General features: G+C 39.2%; 1 protein-coding gene across 1 annotated transcript in view; it reads left to right on the forward strand.

Moving 5' to 3' along the window:
• Positions 1-15,873, forward strand: part of shroom4 (shroom family member 4) — a 93,566-nt gene that overhangs the window by 15,939 nt on the left and 61,754 nt on the right.

The raw sequence follows: 15,873 nt of genomic DNA on the forward strand, positions 1-15,873 counted from the left end.
CTTCAATTACAGATGAAATGACATTTTGGTGAGCTCAGGCGTGTATTATGCATGTGTGTGTTATGTATGGATACCGAATCATGTGACCTAAATATGTAGCGGCAGTAGGAGCTGATGGAACTCAAAAAAAACACCCTCACAATTTAATCAATTGTTCCTTCTATGATTTGCGGCAGATAAGTCCCGATAAGTCAGCAGCAGTGGATTTGTAGTAGGATCACAATCGTGATGGTCAGCAGGCAGCTGACATGGCGTTCACTAGTTGTCATAGTTGCAGTGACACCGTACCGCTGTCTCTTGAACTAATCCGTGGTTCCAGACTATAAGCTGCATCACTGTAGCCTAGCCGCGCTACACCTAGGTAGGAAGACACAAGGGTCTAGGAACTCTTGACAGGGAGGGAGGCGGGCTAAAAGGTTGTTTTTCAAATCCCTCTGCAGCAATTGGGTAGGTATACAACCAATCAGCGCAACGAATAGGCTGACGTAGTTCCTAGAGCGCCGGAAATCAGAGGATGCAGTAGTTCGGTGCAGCCTTATTTATACAGTCAATGGGTGAAGCTCAAGTATATTACAGACATGTTAACAGAAAGATTATTCAGAGTCGGTGCTAATGGAGCTCAACGACTGTTGTCGACCCTGGCAGAGAATTAAATTTGTTGCCGTGGGTTGTCTAGCGCGGCTAGGCTAGTTGTTTCCGGTTGTTTCTGTCAGAATCGTCGCGCCTCTGTCGTCACTTAGTTACGCCCGCCTTCTGATGGTGATTCATCGGCCAGTTTTAGGAGCATCCAACCTCGAGGCTTACCGAGGGTAACTAGACCCACCCTGGCAGAGAATTAAATTCGTTGCTGTGGGTTGTCTAGCGCGGCTAGGCTAGCATCACTGCCAAACTCTAATCAATTGGTCCTTGTGTCATTTCTGACCTCTGAAAATTTCATCCAAATCCGTTACTCTGTTTTTGAGTAATGTTGCGCACAGACAGACAGACAAACCAACACAGATGGTCACATAACTCTGCCACGGCTCTGCCTCCTTGGCGGAGTAATGAACACTGAAGGTTTTGCATCACAGAAGAGACGAGAGCTTGAACCAGATATTTGTTTGAGGCACGAATACATGAAACAAAAAATACTTTTCATAAGTTTTCCAACTTGCTTTTCACAAAACACACAATTTGTCTGACAGTTTTTGGATTACACCATCTTCTATAATATTTTAAAGTCACCTGAGTGGATAAAGTAGCTCCTGTAGCTGTCTCTTGACAACTCCAAATATATATGTAAATAAACACATAATGGTGTGGAAACACACATAAAATTATGGTTTCTTTTGTAGAATTTGTGCTAAATTTGGGTTGGAAGTTTTACCAGTGTGATGAGCATAACATTCAGAACAAAAATACTTTATCATTGTTATTCATTAATACTCTCAGACGTTGTGGATGCGGTTGGAATTCTTTGGTCTGACAACATAATTAACTAACCCACAGCGGTCATCACGATTTGATTCATAAATCCTGACAGAACAAAACAAAATGGCATGGACTGAAATCTTGCACCATTAGGAGGAAATGATGTACTCTCGTATTCAGAAACTATATGAATGACGTAAGTGTTGGCGGTCTTTAAAGCAAATAAACAGCCTCCTGGAACGCCATTAAAAACATCCCACCAGGTAGTTTTCCATTTGTGGTTTGTGTCTGTTTTCAGGTGTTAATTGGGGAGGTTTGTTCACTCATAAATGTAGTATTTCATTTCACATCTGTCTGCAGCTGGTAAATTTACTACTAGACACCATATAGTTGATTTATGGTCAGTTTTTGAAGTTATTATCAGCTAATTTCCATCTCAAGATTAGAGCAAAGAAAAGCAGCCTCTTAAAGCAGCTTTGACCAGCATTATTATGTGTTTTTTTTGTCTAAATAAATTATCTCTAACATGCTAAATTAAGCTCAGTCTCATCCAGCTGACTGAGATATTTTCCTGTCTTTATCTGCAATCAAACAACAGGAAACCTTTGTGATCTGGATCTAATTGTTACTAAATTTGGCTTCAGTTTTTCCAATATGACTCTTGTAAAAATACTTAAGAAAGTCTTTGAAAGTTGGCAAAGAAGGTAAAAATAAACACAGCGTACACTGATGAACGCATCCAGTCATGAAAGTGTTTAAAACAGAGTGGAAAGGGGGATCTTAGTGGAGCGAGCAAGGTCATTTAGTGCACATTACGGAGTTAATGTTTCACCTGTATTTAAATGTGTGTTTGTGTGTGAGATAAAGGGACACACACTCACACACACACAAGTCTTTTTTTTTATGACATTGATTGATCAATCCAGTCGGGTCCCAAAAGGCCACCGACCTTTTTAACCTCTGCTATTGTTTGCGCTGGTCACCGAATCTAATGGCTTCCATACTACACCAGAAACACACAGCCAGGAGTGTGTGTTTGTGTGTGTGTGTGTGTGTGTGTGTGTGTGTGTGTGTGTGTGTGTGTGTGTGTGTCTGTGTGTGTCTGTGTGTGTGTGTGTCTGTGTGTGTGTGTGTGTGTGTGTGTGTGTGTGTGTGTGTGTGTGTGTGTGTGTGTGTGTATGTATAAAAGATGAACTGTGCATGTGCAGAGGCTCGAGCTGAATCACAGTATTAATATGGTGACATAGCATCACATCTGTGCTGTAAGTGCAGAACAGGAGTAAGGATATGGTTAGCTTAGCTTAGCGTAAACACAGGAAACAGAGGGAAACAGCTAGCCCGGCTCCGTCTGCTTTCCTTAGCTGCTTTTTAGTCATGATATGTAGTTTTTCTTGTTCACACAGAGAACGTGGACAAAGGGGATGCTTGCTGTATCAAGTCCAAAGCAACAAAAATGTGTGTAGCTCTCAGAAAACTCCTGATAAGGCCACATTACCATGGCATGGACTTGCCTTATGAACCTCTGTGTGTGTTCGACAGCGAGAACTGCTACCATAGAAGCTCTTTCAAGGCTGATTTCAGGAGAGAAAAAGGCACCCACTCTGAGAAACTACTTGCTGCTGACAGATTAAACTGAGACATGAGAGGACAACAAGCATCTTTTAATTGCCTTCTTGACTGATTAGTGCAAAGTCCCCCATAGATATAGAATTTAATTACAAAGGAGTGTTTTTTTAATGCAAACATTTGCGCTGTATTATTAACTCCATGCTTGCTAAAATACCATTTCAACCACTGAAAACTGAACTTTTTGGTCAATTTTGAGCCCCCATTACATGATTTGCTCAGTATGAACACATGTTTTATGTTTTTATGAGTATTTTTAACAATTTCTAATTCTGTTGGGACGTGATTGCACATGCATGTTAAAAACAGCATTTTAGACCAGGGGTGTCAAAGATGCAGCCCAAGGACCAAAACTGGCCCGTCAGATCGTCCAATCCCACCCACAGGACAGCTTTGTAAAGTGTAAAAATGACAGAGAAGGCATTAAGTGGAAATTGTAAATTTGTAAAACTATAAATTACAAATAATTTCTGACAAGTTATTTTGATCATAAAGTAAAATACTAGATTGCCCATTGTTCCTGTGTCATTTTGTGTCTCATCTTTGTACTATTTTGTCTTGCTTTTGCTGTTTTTTTGTCTGACTCGTCGTTGTCTCATGTTTTTGTCGTGTTGTTTCTCATTTTTGTCATTTTGTGTTTCTCTTTTGTCTCTATTGTGTTTTTTTACTTTAATCGTTAATTTTTTGTTATTTTTGTCGTTTTGTTTTTCGCTTTTGTCATTCTTTGTCTTGTCATTTGTGCCCATTTTTTTGTGGCTTTGTAACTTTTGTGTAATTTTTTGTCTGTTTTTTGTTTTGTTTAGTGTTGTTTGCCTCATTTTTCATCATTTTCTCTTATTTTTGTCATTTTGTGTCTCATTTTTGTTGTTTGGTGTTTCTCTTTATTCTCTATTGCGTTTTTGTCTTATTTTTTTGTCATTTTGTGTTTTTGTCTACTTTTTTGGTCGTTTTGTTTCTCGCTTTCTTCATTTTTTGTAATGTTTGTGCCATTTATGTGAATTTTTTGCAATTTTGTAACTTTTTTGTGTAATATTTTGTCTCTTTTTTGCTTTGTTTCATGTCATTTGTCTCATTATTGCCATATTTTTTCTTGTTTTTGTTATTTTTTGTCAGACTATTGTCATTTTGATCATAAAGTAATTACTGTCACTCAGTTCCAGATACCTGTGACTACATGTTCTGTGCCTTTGTTCTGTAAATTGCAATGTGTAAATGATAAATTGAGGCTTATTGTTGGTGAAATTGAGTTTGTTTTTCTGAAGAAATTCCAGGTTGTTCATGATGTTTTGTAAAAAGAGAATTCCTTAAATGTGAACATTTTCAGAATGTCCTTTTGTGCACTAAAACAAAGGAAAAATGTGGAGTTGTGGTTATTTATAGGTTATTATGCTGTGATTTTACTGCTCATTTGAAATCAGATTGGGCTGAATGTGGCCCCTGGTCTAGATGTTGTGTGCATGGAGTGTTTTTCTACATGATTTATATTGTTTTGCAGCTCTTCATAAAGCCTTTCATGAGAACTGTTTTGTGTATCTGTGTCATCCCTCACGTCAGCCCAATTTAGCACAAATCCATCCCCAGAATGGACTTTTTCCCCCTTTCGGTGTGTACATGTCCACAAACCCTCATGTGACAGCAGGAATATGACACAGCCACCAGAGTGTATTGTTTCTTTGTGTGTGTGTGACTGCCACTTAAGTGTGTGAATACGGTTAAGTGTCACTGTTTGAGTGGATTAGAAGGAGGCAGTGTTGTGTGTGTTGTGGAGGATTATGGGAGTTGGAGGCTGGTTGTGTTTTATGCTGTATGGACCCAGATGATGGCCGAGGGTTAAGGTTCAACAGGTCGGCGTTTCTTCAGGGTCAGGGGTTAGTGCGGCGCTGCTGTGCTCCTCTGCAAAGGAATTGTGAGTAACGGAGCTTTGATGTGGCCGGCTGCTCCCAGACTGTAACGAGCAGCCGGCTTTCGCAGATTAAGTCAGACTTTAATGGCGTTACTGGAGCTTAAGGTGGTAAGAACGTCTTTGGTGTAAAGCCGAGGGGTTTCTGCACAGGATTTCCCCAAGATCACCTGTCAATCAAACGCCATGGGCGGCACGGTGGCGTCTGTTTTCTTTGAATTTTCTGGTGATTAATAGTCGTTTTTCATCTTTTTCACCCTTTGCAGCTAATACTTATGTTTACTGCTGCTCAGTTCTTCTCAGTTAGATGAGAAAGAGTGGAGAGACAATCTTTCCTTTCCTTTCCTTTTTTCTTTCCTTTCCTTTCTTGTGTTTCCTTTTCTTTCACGTCTTTCCTTTCCTTTTCTTTCTTTTCCTTTCCTTTCTTGTTTTTTCTTTCTCTTCCTTTCCCACCATGGGCGGCAGGTGGTGTCTGTTTTCTTTGAATTTTCTGGTGGTTAATGGTCGTTTGTCATCTATTCACTCTTTGCAGCTAATACTCGTTATGTTTACTGCTGCTCAGTTCTTCTCTTAGATGAGAGTGTGGCTGGGCAACAGCAATTTCTGCAGTAAATGACATCAAACTTAAATTTGTCAGCCTTTTAGAGTTGTAAAAAAAGTTTATAGCCCTCTTTTCTCCATTTTTATATTTGTTCTGCCTTCAATGTACCCTTTTAAAATGTGAATGCACGCAGAGGTTAACCCTTGTGGTGAATCCTAACTGTTTATTTCAAATATATTTGTGTGTCCTTGTGAATTTACACAGCACCCATCTTGGGGACCATCTATTTTTTTTCCGTTCATATCGCTGCATTTTCTGGCACTTCTTCAAACATGAGTCGGAGGAGTCTTATATAATTTGAATTTAAAATATTTAGTCTCGTCTCGGGAGTGCAGCTAATAAAAATATACAAGCGAGGAGACCCACCAGCAAGTAGCTGCAGCACGTTTTATATAATTACTGAAAATATTCCGGATCAAAAACAAACATTAGTCGGTTCAGACGTGTAGATTTGTGTGTCAGTGGAGGAACGCCTGAAATGGTTTTAGTACAAGTAGACACATCTCTGGGCAGGGCAGAAAGGCGACTATGTTTTGTTTTCCACGAGCTGCTGGACTCTGCAATGAAAGAACCGTGCTGCATGCGTGTAGTGTATCTTCAGCATCTTTCCTTTCCTTTCCTTTCCTTTCCTTTCCTTTCCTTTCCTTTCCTTTCTTTTATTCTTTTCCTTTTGTGTCTTTCCTTTCCTTTCGTGACTTTCCTTTCCTTTCCTTTCCTTTCCTTTCGTGTCTTTCCTTTCCTTTCGTGTCTTTCCTTTCGTGTCTTTCCCTTCCTTTCCTTTCTTTTATTCTTTTCCTTTTGTGTCTTTCCTTTCCTTTCCTTTCGTGTCTTTCCTTTCCTTTCCTTTCGTGTCTTTCCTTTCCTTTCCTTTCCTTTCCTTTCGTGTCTTTCCTTTCCTTTCCTTTGCTTTCCTTTCGTGTCTTTCCTTTCCTTGATTCTTTTCCTTTCACCCACTCTGTCACTCTGATCCAACTGTTTCAGTGACCCAGGGTCTCCACTCTCACACGGGGTCTCAGCTTTAAAACTTCCCCCAGAAAAGGCTGATCCGTCTGGGGCATCATCGTCTGGTTTGCCCCCTTCTGTTCCACAGAAAGCCGTTTAAGGACAGCACAGAGATCGGTGGAGGTAGACGGCAGCATACATGCAAACACACACACATGTAGCTGTTGGTGGTTTTGGTGTGAGCGTGGGAGCTTTTTTCTTTTTCCAGCTCGGCAGCTCCCCTCCTCCCGCCCTGATAAAGGAGGCCTTGTGTGAGCGTGGGTGTGAGGAAGGGAGGAGAACCTCGCAGGGCTCAGGGTGGAGGGCAGAGGTTGATGATGGGTGTGTGTTTCTGAGTGTCAGTCTGATGAGAAAGAGTGAGGAATGTGTGCAAGACATCAGGAACATAACGTTAAAAAAACATCCATCCCTTAATCTACTAGTGCTGCTGCCTTGCTTTAAACCTTAGGACCTTTACACGACCTCCCAGAATGAGATTTACAACAATCTTTTTAAATTTATTAATCCTGCAACTAATCACTACTTCTATTATGGATCAATTTGTATACTTAATTAATCAATGCATTATTAATTTTGCGTTTTAAAGGTGAGAAATTGACAAAAAGTCCGAAACCCCCCAGGTGATGTCATCTAAATCAGGGGTGTCAAACTCATCTTAGGTCACGGGCCACATACATACCAATATAATTTCAAGTGAGCCGGACCATTAAAATCACAGCATAATAACCTATAAAAAAACACAACTCCAAATTGTTCCCTTGTTTTAGTGCAAAGAAGTAGCCTAGCCGCGCTAGACCCAGGTCTGAAGACACAAGGGTCTAGGAACTCTCGACAGGGAGGGAGGCGGGCTAAAAGGTTGTCTTTCAAATCACTCTGCAGCAATTGGGGAGGTATACAACCAATCAGTGCAACGAATAGGCTGGCGTAGTTCCTAGAGCGCCGGAAATCAGAGAATGCGGGAGTTCGGTGAAGCCTTATTTATACAGTCAATGGGTGAAGCTCAAGTATATTACAGACATGTTAACAGAAAGATTATTCAGAGTTGGTGCTAATGGAGCTCAACGACTGTTGTCGTTTTTGTTGTCGACCCTGGCAGAGAATTAAATTTGTTGCCGTGGGTTGTCGAGTGCGGCTAGGCTAGTTGTTTCTGGTTGTTTCTGTCAGAATCGTCGTGCCTCTGTCGTCACTTAGTTACGCCCGCCTTCTGGCTCTACACTTGATGGTGATTCGTCGGCCAGTTTTAGGAGCATCCAACCTCGAGGCTTACCAAGGGTAACTAGACCCACCCTGGCAGAGAATTAAATTTGTTGCCGTGGGTTGTCTAGCGCGGCTAGGCTAGCAAAGAAGTACAATCTGAAAATATTCACATTTAATGAACTATCATAGTGTGTCTACAAAGGCACAAAACATTTATTAACCCTTTAAGCTGCAGTCAATTCCAGCCGTTTTCAGTACAAAAAATCGCTAATATTCTATTTTTAAATTAAAAAAATGACGAAAAATACAGGGAATATTGGACGCACATCGCGAGGTGCATTTCCTTGAAAACGACCGATTCGTGGATTTTATAACGACTTCAGGACATGTTTTGGACAAAATAGTTTACTGGCTTGTGTTGTCTGGATGTAAAAGGTTGGATTATGGCCGTTTTTTGTAGAATCTTTTTTTCTGTGTGTGATAATGATCCCGGAAATGTGAGTCGCGCTGTGTGCATTGAAGCCGTGTATAGAGAACAGATGGATGAATATTTGTTTTTGTCGGATAAATGTGTTTTTCTCACCCGCTGTGGTAATCGCATCTGAAAGTGGTTTATACCGGCGGATTCATGAGAATCTAAGCTTTCCATCGGTGTATAGTGTTTGTATAATCGCGTTTGCAGCCGTCGGACATTCTTGAAATTCCTATGCAAATTAGTAAGTGTACCGCCGGCGGTACACCTACTACGCACTGAAGCGCAAAGGGTTAACTTTAAAAAACAATAAAAACAAGACAAAATATTACAAAAATGTGACACAAAATGACAAAAAATGAGACAAACGACACGAAACAAAACAAAAAACAGATGAAACCTTGAAACAGAACTACAAAAATGATGCACAAAACAACGAATAAAGCAAAACACAATAAGACAAAAAAATAAATGAGACAAAAAGAAAACTGACTGATAAATATGAGAAACAAAATGATAAAAACATGAGATGAATGACAAAAGTCAGACAAACAAAGGTAAAAAACAACTATAACATGATAAAATGTAACAAAAATGAGACAGAAAATGACCAAAGAACAATGAGAAATCTAGTATTTTACTTTATGATCAAAACAGCTTGTCAGGGTCTAGGAATTATTTTACTTCAATTACAAATTGCAGTTGATGATTTTTTCACTTTAAAAAGTTGTCCCAAACCGGCCCATCAGGGGGTCTAATCCGGCTCACGGGCCGCATGTTTGATATCCCTGATCTATAGGCTTCTTTTCAGACCAACAAATAGAAATGCAAAGATAGATTAGTTAGTTGAAGCCGAGAAAGGCAGAAAATCATCACAACTGAGATGCTGAAATCAGAGAATATTTGCAATGTTTGCTGAGCGTCAGTCCTAAATTAATTTAAAACAGAGGACAGGAGGGGATTGGATGAATTAAGACGTCACGTGCCGAGTATACAAATTCTTAGTGGTTCATATTGAGTCACTTGATAGTGTGACTCGACACAACTTGTGATTGTGATCAAGAGTTTTTAGATAGCATGAAACGGAGCAAATACGAGCAATAAAAATGAGAACATCTACGTTATTGTGAGACAGCTGGTCAGCTTCATCAGCTCCATCTCCTGCTACACCGCTTGCGGTGCATTTATTTTGTCTATAACTTCCATGTCACCAGTTCATGGAAAGAGCTGCATAGCCGGCAACTTTTACTTTAAACAAAAACAGAAGAGCCAGGTTTTTCTGATCACGCTTTTCTAATTGAAAGAAAGTTGGTGCTTTGTATAATCACCTGATAAAATCCAATAAAGACCAGCGGATGTGTAGGCATGTTCAGCACCATAGAGTCTACGATGAGGTCTGATAAAAGCTACTTGGACTAGTTTGGTTTGTATGACTAAAGTTCCATGAAATATAGATTGCATTGTGGCCAGACAGCATAATAATTAATCTATTAGCTGAGTTATAAGATGATAAATACATTTTATTTTCAGTTTGTCTTTTTCACCAGTAAAGAAACAGTTTCACGTAACTTTGGTTTGCCGAATGTTTATTCCTAATTGCATAAATTTATAGTTAGCTAATGATATAGGCACAGTGTTAAAGGTAAGATTTATCACATTCATTGGTTTTCTGTCCAGATTTGTTTGTTACAGGCTTACTCTGTTCACCAATTTCTATTTTCTTTTTTAACTGATAGCCACCATCAATGTCTGTTGGCCTCACTGTGTTTGATGTAGTAAAGAATCCGCTTTAATACACAGTTTAATGAAAAAGATGAGTTTAGAAATCATATTTTTGATATATCTTACCTAGGCTTTGTTCTGTTTTCTTGTTGTTAAAAATATTTCTTCGCCCATTTTTGTGTTGTAATGTCTCATTAGTATCTTGGCCAACACCATCAGCAACCTGAGCCAACTTCTTGATCTACAGGGATGTTTTCTGCCCACTGAACTACACAGTTCAAGTCAAGTCAGTTTTATTTATAGAGTAAAGAATCTCAAATATGATTCAAATTGTTCAAGTGTTTTTGGTGAAGATTTTGGAAAGAAAACGATGTTGAGCAACTTCCAGGAGTCGCTGTTCACTGATAGGACCAGCACAGGGAGTTGAAGCTCCAGTTCTGGTGTCTTCCCACACAGAAGCTGAGTTTATATTTCATTCACAGTCCTTGACCTCATTCTGGAGAGTAGGTCAAACCCAGAGTGACTCAGACTTGTGGCTCTGCATCGCCGCTGGAAATTAAGGTGAACCCAAATGCTATCAAAACAGGAAATGTGGGAGAAACTGGGCTCTACCTTCGGAGCAGCAGAAAGAACTGGCAGTGCAAGCTCCAGCTCCCCCGGTCGGGTTTCCACGTTGCAAAACCACGCTTTCCAAATTTACCTCTCGGTCGAGACTCGGGCTTTATGTTTGGGAGATGAAGGGTGGCGATGCAAGCAATAGTAGGAGCACGAAGCTGGTAAGCAGCGGGGGTCCAAGGAGCGCATCCTCCCCCTACTCCAAAGGTCTTTGTCCTGGGGGCCCCTCAGCTCTACTGAGGGTTTCTGCAGGCTCTTGGACCTGTCAGGTTGACGACTCTATTTAGGGCTCTGATGCACCCAGGAGACGGGCGTTACCGGGCTCCGTTCACTGTGTTTACATGCACAGTAGAAACCAGGTTACTCAGCGGAATTAAACCAGTAGTTTGGACGCTTACTCACTGAAATGGATCAAAACAGTTTGAAACTTGGCGACTGGATGTTTCTTACCACTTGGCTGAAGGCTGGTAGCAGTTTCTCAAAGAGCATGTAGTCTTTAATACAGATGTCTCCAACCTTTTTTGCACCACGGACCGGTTTCAAACAAGACAATTTTCTACGGACCAGTCTTTACTTAAAAAAGTGTCCTAAATTAATAACATTGCTTTATATTGCTGAATATGTATGTATTTTTTCTTCTGTCTCAGCCAGAAGCTCTCCAGAGACGTTTGTTATTTATTAATTTAAGCAGGAGGCAGACTGACAGCTTCACTTCCTGCAAAATTGTCAGTTGTGGGCAGTCTAAGGCACACCTGTCCACTAATCATGGTGTCTAATCAGCATCTTGATATGGAACACCTGTGAGGTGGGATGGATTATCTCAGCAAAGGAGAAGTGCTCACTATCACAGATTTAGACAGATTTGTGAACAATATTTGAGAGAAATGGTGATATTGTGCATGTGGAAAAAGTTTTAGATGTTTGAGTTCATCTCATAAAAAGTGGGAGCAAAAACAAAAGTGTGTTTATATTTTTGTGGAGTGTACTTCAGCACAGTACTTGACTTAATGCACTGAGTTAACACTGACATCTTAAACACATAAACCTTATTCCATCCCTCTGCTGTGGCTATTACTCTCTCTGTCAGTCTTTTCAACAACATTAGCATGTTTTCTGTGACGGACACACCAGGTTTTATTGTGTAATGTCACCCGTGACATGCTAATATTTTGAATTTTTTGTAAAATCTAAACTTTTTCATTTTTTCTACATGGATTTAATTCATTTTTTTCAACAATTATTACTGACGACACTGTAAAACTAAATTGTAGATGAGAATTCTTGACAAACACGTACATTAGCTAACATGTAAAATACTTTTGTGTCCTCTTATAACAACATTATAGTTTGTTTATTCAACGTTTGTGCGTGAATGCTCTGGAAAGTGGTCAAAGTTAGCACAGCCTTTCACTGAATACTGTATATGAGCCAGTAAACACTTCCCAGACCTTCTGGAGAAGAGTTTTATAACAACGTTTAATAATGCTCACCTCATTAAATGATAGTGGAGCTGGCAGTTTGCACATTTGAATCCCCTTAAGTTTTTGACTTAAGTCTCATTTTGACTTTTGTGTTCACTTACTGTTGTGTCTTTCGGAATTTAGTGAAGTTTAGACTCCAAAAACACTTGGTTAGGATAAGAAAAATGTCATTTTTTGGGTTAAAATACACTCTTTCATCCATGTTGTCCCTACAAAGCTCCTTTGTGTTTGTTTCCAGAGTGACTTACATGCACTTTTTATTTATTATTTCAGTATGTCTCATTCTGTCGCCTACATTTTAGCATTAGACAGTAAAGAAGGGCTGAAATAAACTCTCATGGTCTCTGTTTGTGTCATGAAAATGTGCACTGCATGCAAAATGTCAAACAAATTCGAGTCGAGCACAATCTGGCGCTACATGAGGCAGAGATCCCACTGTAACCCGGTTTTATGAGAGCATCTAAATTACGTCCTGTTGGATACATTTTTTTGCATCAATTTTTGAGTCAGTTTGCAATCTGTGCACAACATCTTGCCATTAAAATGTGGTCTAGCATGTTATAAGCTCTTTAAGAAGTATAAACAAGAAGCAATGGGGCAGAAAATGAATATTTATCTATCAGCAAAGAATTTTATCAACAAACTCTTAAGCCTGGATTCCTTAGATTGGAAAAGCTACTTCAGTAAGGGGTGATTATTTACCGCTGAGGTTTAGGTTATTTATTATGAGATAAATGAGGAGGTATGTTAAACTTTGACACCCAGAAGATGATGTGTTATCTCACAACATGATTTATGATACCGCAAGCTTTACAGACAAACAGATTTCCTCATGAGTTTGGATTCTGAAAGCTTGTTTTCCTTCTTGTTTGTGCCGTCTAGTGTTGTAATAAACTCGTGAGATGAGAGTTAAAAGGCGAAGATGGCATCCCTCCCTCTGTGTGCTCTCGCATGTGGGTGTCACATGCAGCTCAGTCATCAACGAAATCCTTCTTTAAGCTCATTTCATTCAAACATATGACACTCTGATTCCAATCTTCCCGTGTAAATGCTTCTCCCAGTCCTGCATAAATCCTCCTGTATTCTCCGGACGTCTCAACGTAAACAAATGAAGAACTGTTTCCTTCTCTTCGATCCTTGCCAGTGTTTGTGCGCTCGAGTGTGCACTGCAAATGCGTGTTAATGCAGATTTAAATTGGGTTATTATCTCTACAGTGAAAGAAGTGACACAACTTTTCCCAAACTGTAGCCAGTGCCAGCATTTTTTTTTTTAGAATGTCTGAGTGTTACTGCGTCCCGTTCTCAAAGCTGCGTCACTCAGAGAACTACTTATTTTCTCCATCTCGACCTTTCAGTAATGGTGAGGTTTTAAGTGCACGTGTTTGGGCACAGCCTTGCAGTGGTAGACCCACAGTTTCCATCACTTCACAGGACATTACATCGACTTACAGTCTTTTAACAATAACTGACGCTGCTGGTGTAACCCTTAGATCAAGAGTGTCAAACTCATTATAGTTCAGGAGCCACATTCAGCCCAATTTGATCTCAAGTGACCCGTAAAATCACAACATAATAACCTATAAATATCCACAACTCCAAATCTTTCCTTAGTTTTAGTGCAAAAAAGTTCACATTTAAGGAATTATCTTTTTACAAAACATCATGAATGACCTGAATTTCTTTAAGAAAAATAAACTCAAACAAAACATTTAGTCACAGGTATCTGGAACTGATTGAGATAGTATTTTAATTTATGACCAAAATGACAAAAGTTAGACAAAAAAAGCCAAAAAAACAACTATAACGTGACAAAATATAGCAAAAGTGAGACAAAAACAAGACAAAAATTAATGATTAAAGTGAAACAAATTGACAAAAATAAGTCATAAAACCAAAACAAAGGAATAAAGGGAACACAAAACAACAAAAACGAGAAACAAAACAACAAAAGCATAATACAAACAACAAAGTCAGACAAAAAACTAGAACAATGTTACAAAACAGATACGAAACAACAAAGCGAAAAACAACATGACAAAAAAATGGGACTACATGGAACAAAACAAAAAAGAGGCAAAAAATTACTCAAAAAAGTTACAAAATGACCAAAAAATAGACAAACAACACCAGCTCTAGAAGTTATTTTAAGTTTATAATTTTATTAATTTACATTTTGCAGACAATGTCTTTGTAATTTTTAGATTTTCCACGGGTCAGATTGGACTCCCATAGCGGACCGGTTTTGGCCCACGGGCCACATGTCTGACATCCCTGCCTTAGATCAAATTTGCACCCTGAAAAGTAATAATTTACCGAACGAGGCCTTGCTTTGTGTCCCCAAAAGGAAGTGAAAATCCCCGCAAAGTGACAGCGTAAACAGATTTACGTCCCCACAACATGCTGTTTAACACTGAAGTGCAGATGTTTTCCTGGTAATCATCTCTACATCAGAACTGCACACACAAACACACACACGAAGATGGACACACACTCTGCTGCGGGATCTTTCTGTTCCCTGCTGTTAATGATCTTCAGACTGGAGCTGATGGCTTCAGCGTTTGATAAAGAGCCTGTTGTTCGATGCAGTCGGCAGTGTCAGGTGATAGCTAAGCGATGACAACCTGTGACCAGCGTGGTCACAACAAGGTACAATGGTGGGCATCCTGCCACTGTACACACCATGAAGTCACCCCTCAACCTAAATATAAAAGGGTGTGTCTGACCTGTGAGCGTTGCAGCAAACAGAGAGGCCTTTCTTCGGTGCCTGGTGTGACCTCACCCTGTCTGGACGTCCCACAGCAGCATGGCAGAGACATGTAGGTCAGACTGCAGTGAAAGTGAAGCTTTGAAGACGCAGAAACAGCTGAGAAGTGGCTTATTAAACACATACAAAGAAGAAAAAGCTCTTTGTTGACAGCTAAACATCACGTGGAGCCAGTGTGGGAGAAATAACAAGATAAGCTATGCATCTTCTTTCTCTTCTTTGGCAATTATGCTGATTATTTCTAACTGCAGGGAACATTTTGCTGAATATGTTAAAAAGACTTGAGCGATTTAATAAACACAGATCTCTGTACAGCATTGACTAAAAATATCTTCCATTGCTTGTTACATGTGACTTTAATCATGCCAAAAGGACTGACATTGATGCTACAACTGACTACACATTTCTGCTCTCTTATAGTTGCTCACACACTGGAAAAAATGCCCCTCTCCAAACAAGAAAAAGAGAACTTATTTCAAGGAACTTTTACCTTGAAATAAGTGAAAAAATCTGCCAATAGAACAAGTGAAAAATGGCTTGGTAAGACTTCTTGAAGTAAGATATGAGCTTGAGATCTTAAAATTAGGTGGAAAAAACTTATTTTGAGCTGTATCTTTGTCAGGATTGTCAAGCTTAGGTGTCTTATCCCTCCAGTTGTGCTCATTTACGGCAGCAAAAAATATTGTTTCTTTGTCTGTAAAAAATAAAACAAATTCAGCAAAAAATCCCCAAATTCATAAAAAAAATGCAAAATCTTCAGTAAGAAGTTTCCCCTAAATTTTTTTAAAAATCCCCAAATTTCACAAGAAATATATATCTTAAAAAATATAAAAATTGTAAATATTTCCAAAAAAATGAATGAAAATCTTCCAAAAAAAATCCTATAAACATCTAAAGTGATTACATATATATCAGTAAAACTTCTAATATTTTCTTTAAGAACATTCAGAAAAAAATCCAGTGAAATTCGCTGGATTTTGGTGGATTTTTTTCTGAATGTTCTTAAAGAAACATTTTTTTTTAAATATTTATTTATTTCCAGCAAAAGAATTTGAAAATTTTTCCCAAAGATTTTAGAAAATG

The sequence above is a fragment of the Acanthochromis polyacanthus genome, chromosome 23 (genome assembly GCF_021347895.1).
Source record: "Acanthochromis polyacanthus isolate Apoly-LR-REF ecotype Palm Island chromosome 23, KAUST_Apoly_ChrSc, whole genome shotgun sequence".
NCBI lineage: Eukaryota > Metazoa > Chordata > Actinopteri > Pomacentridae > Acanthochromis > Acanthochromis polyacanthus.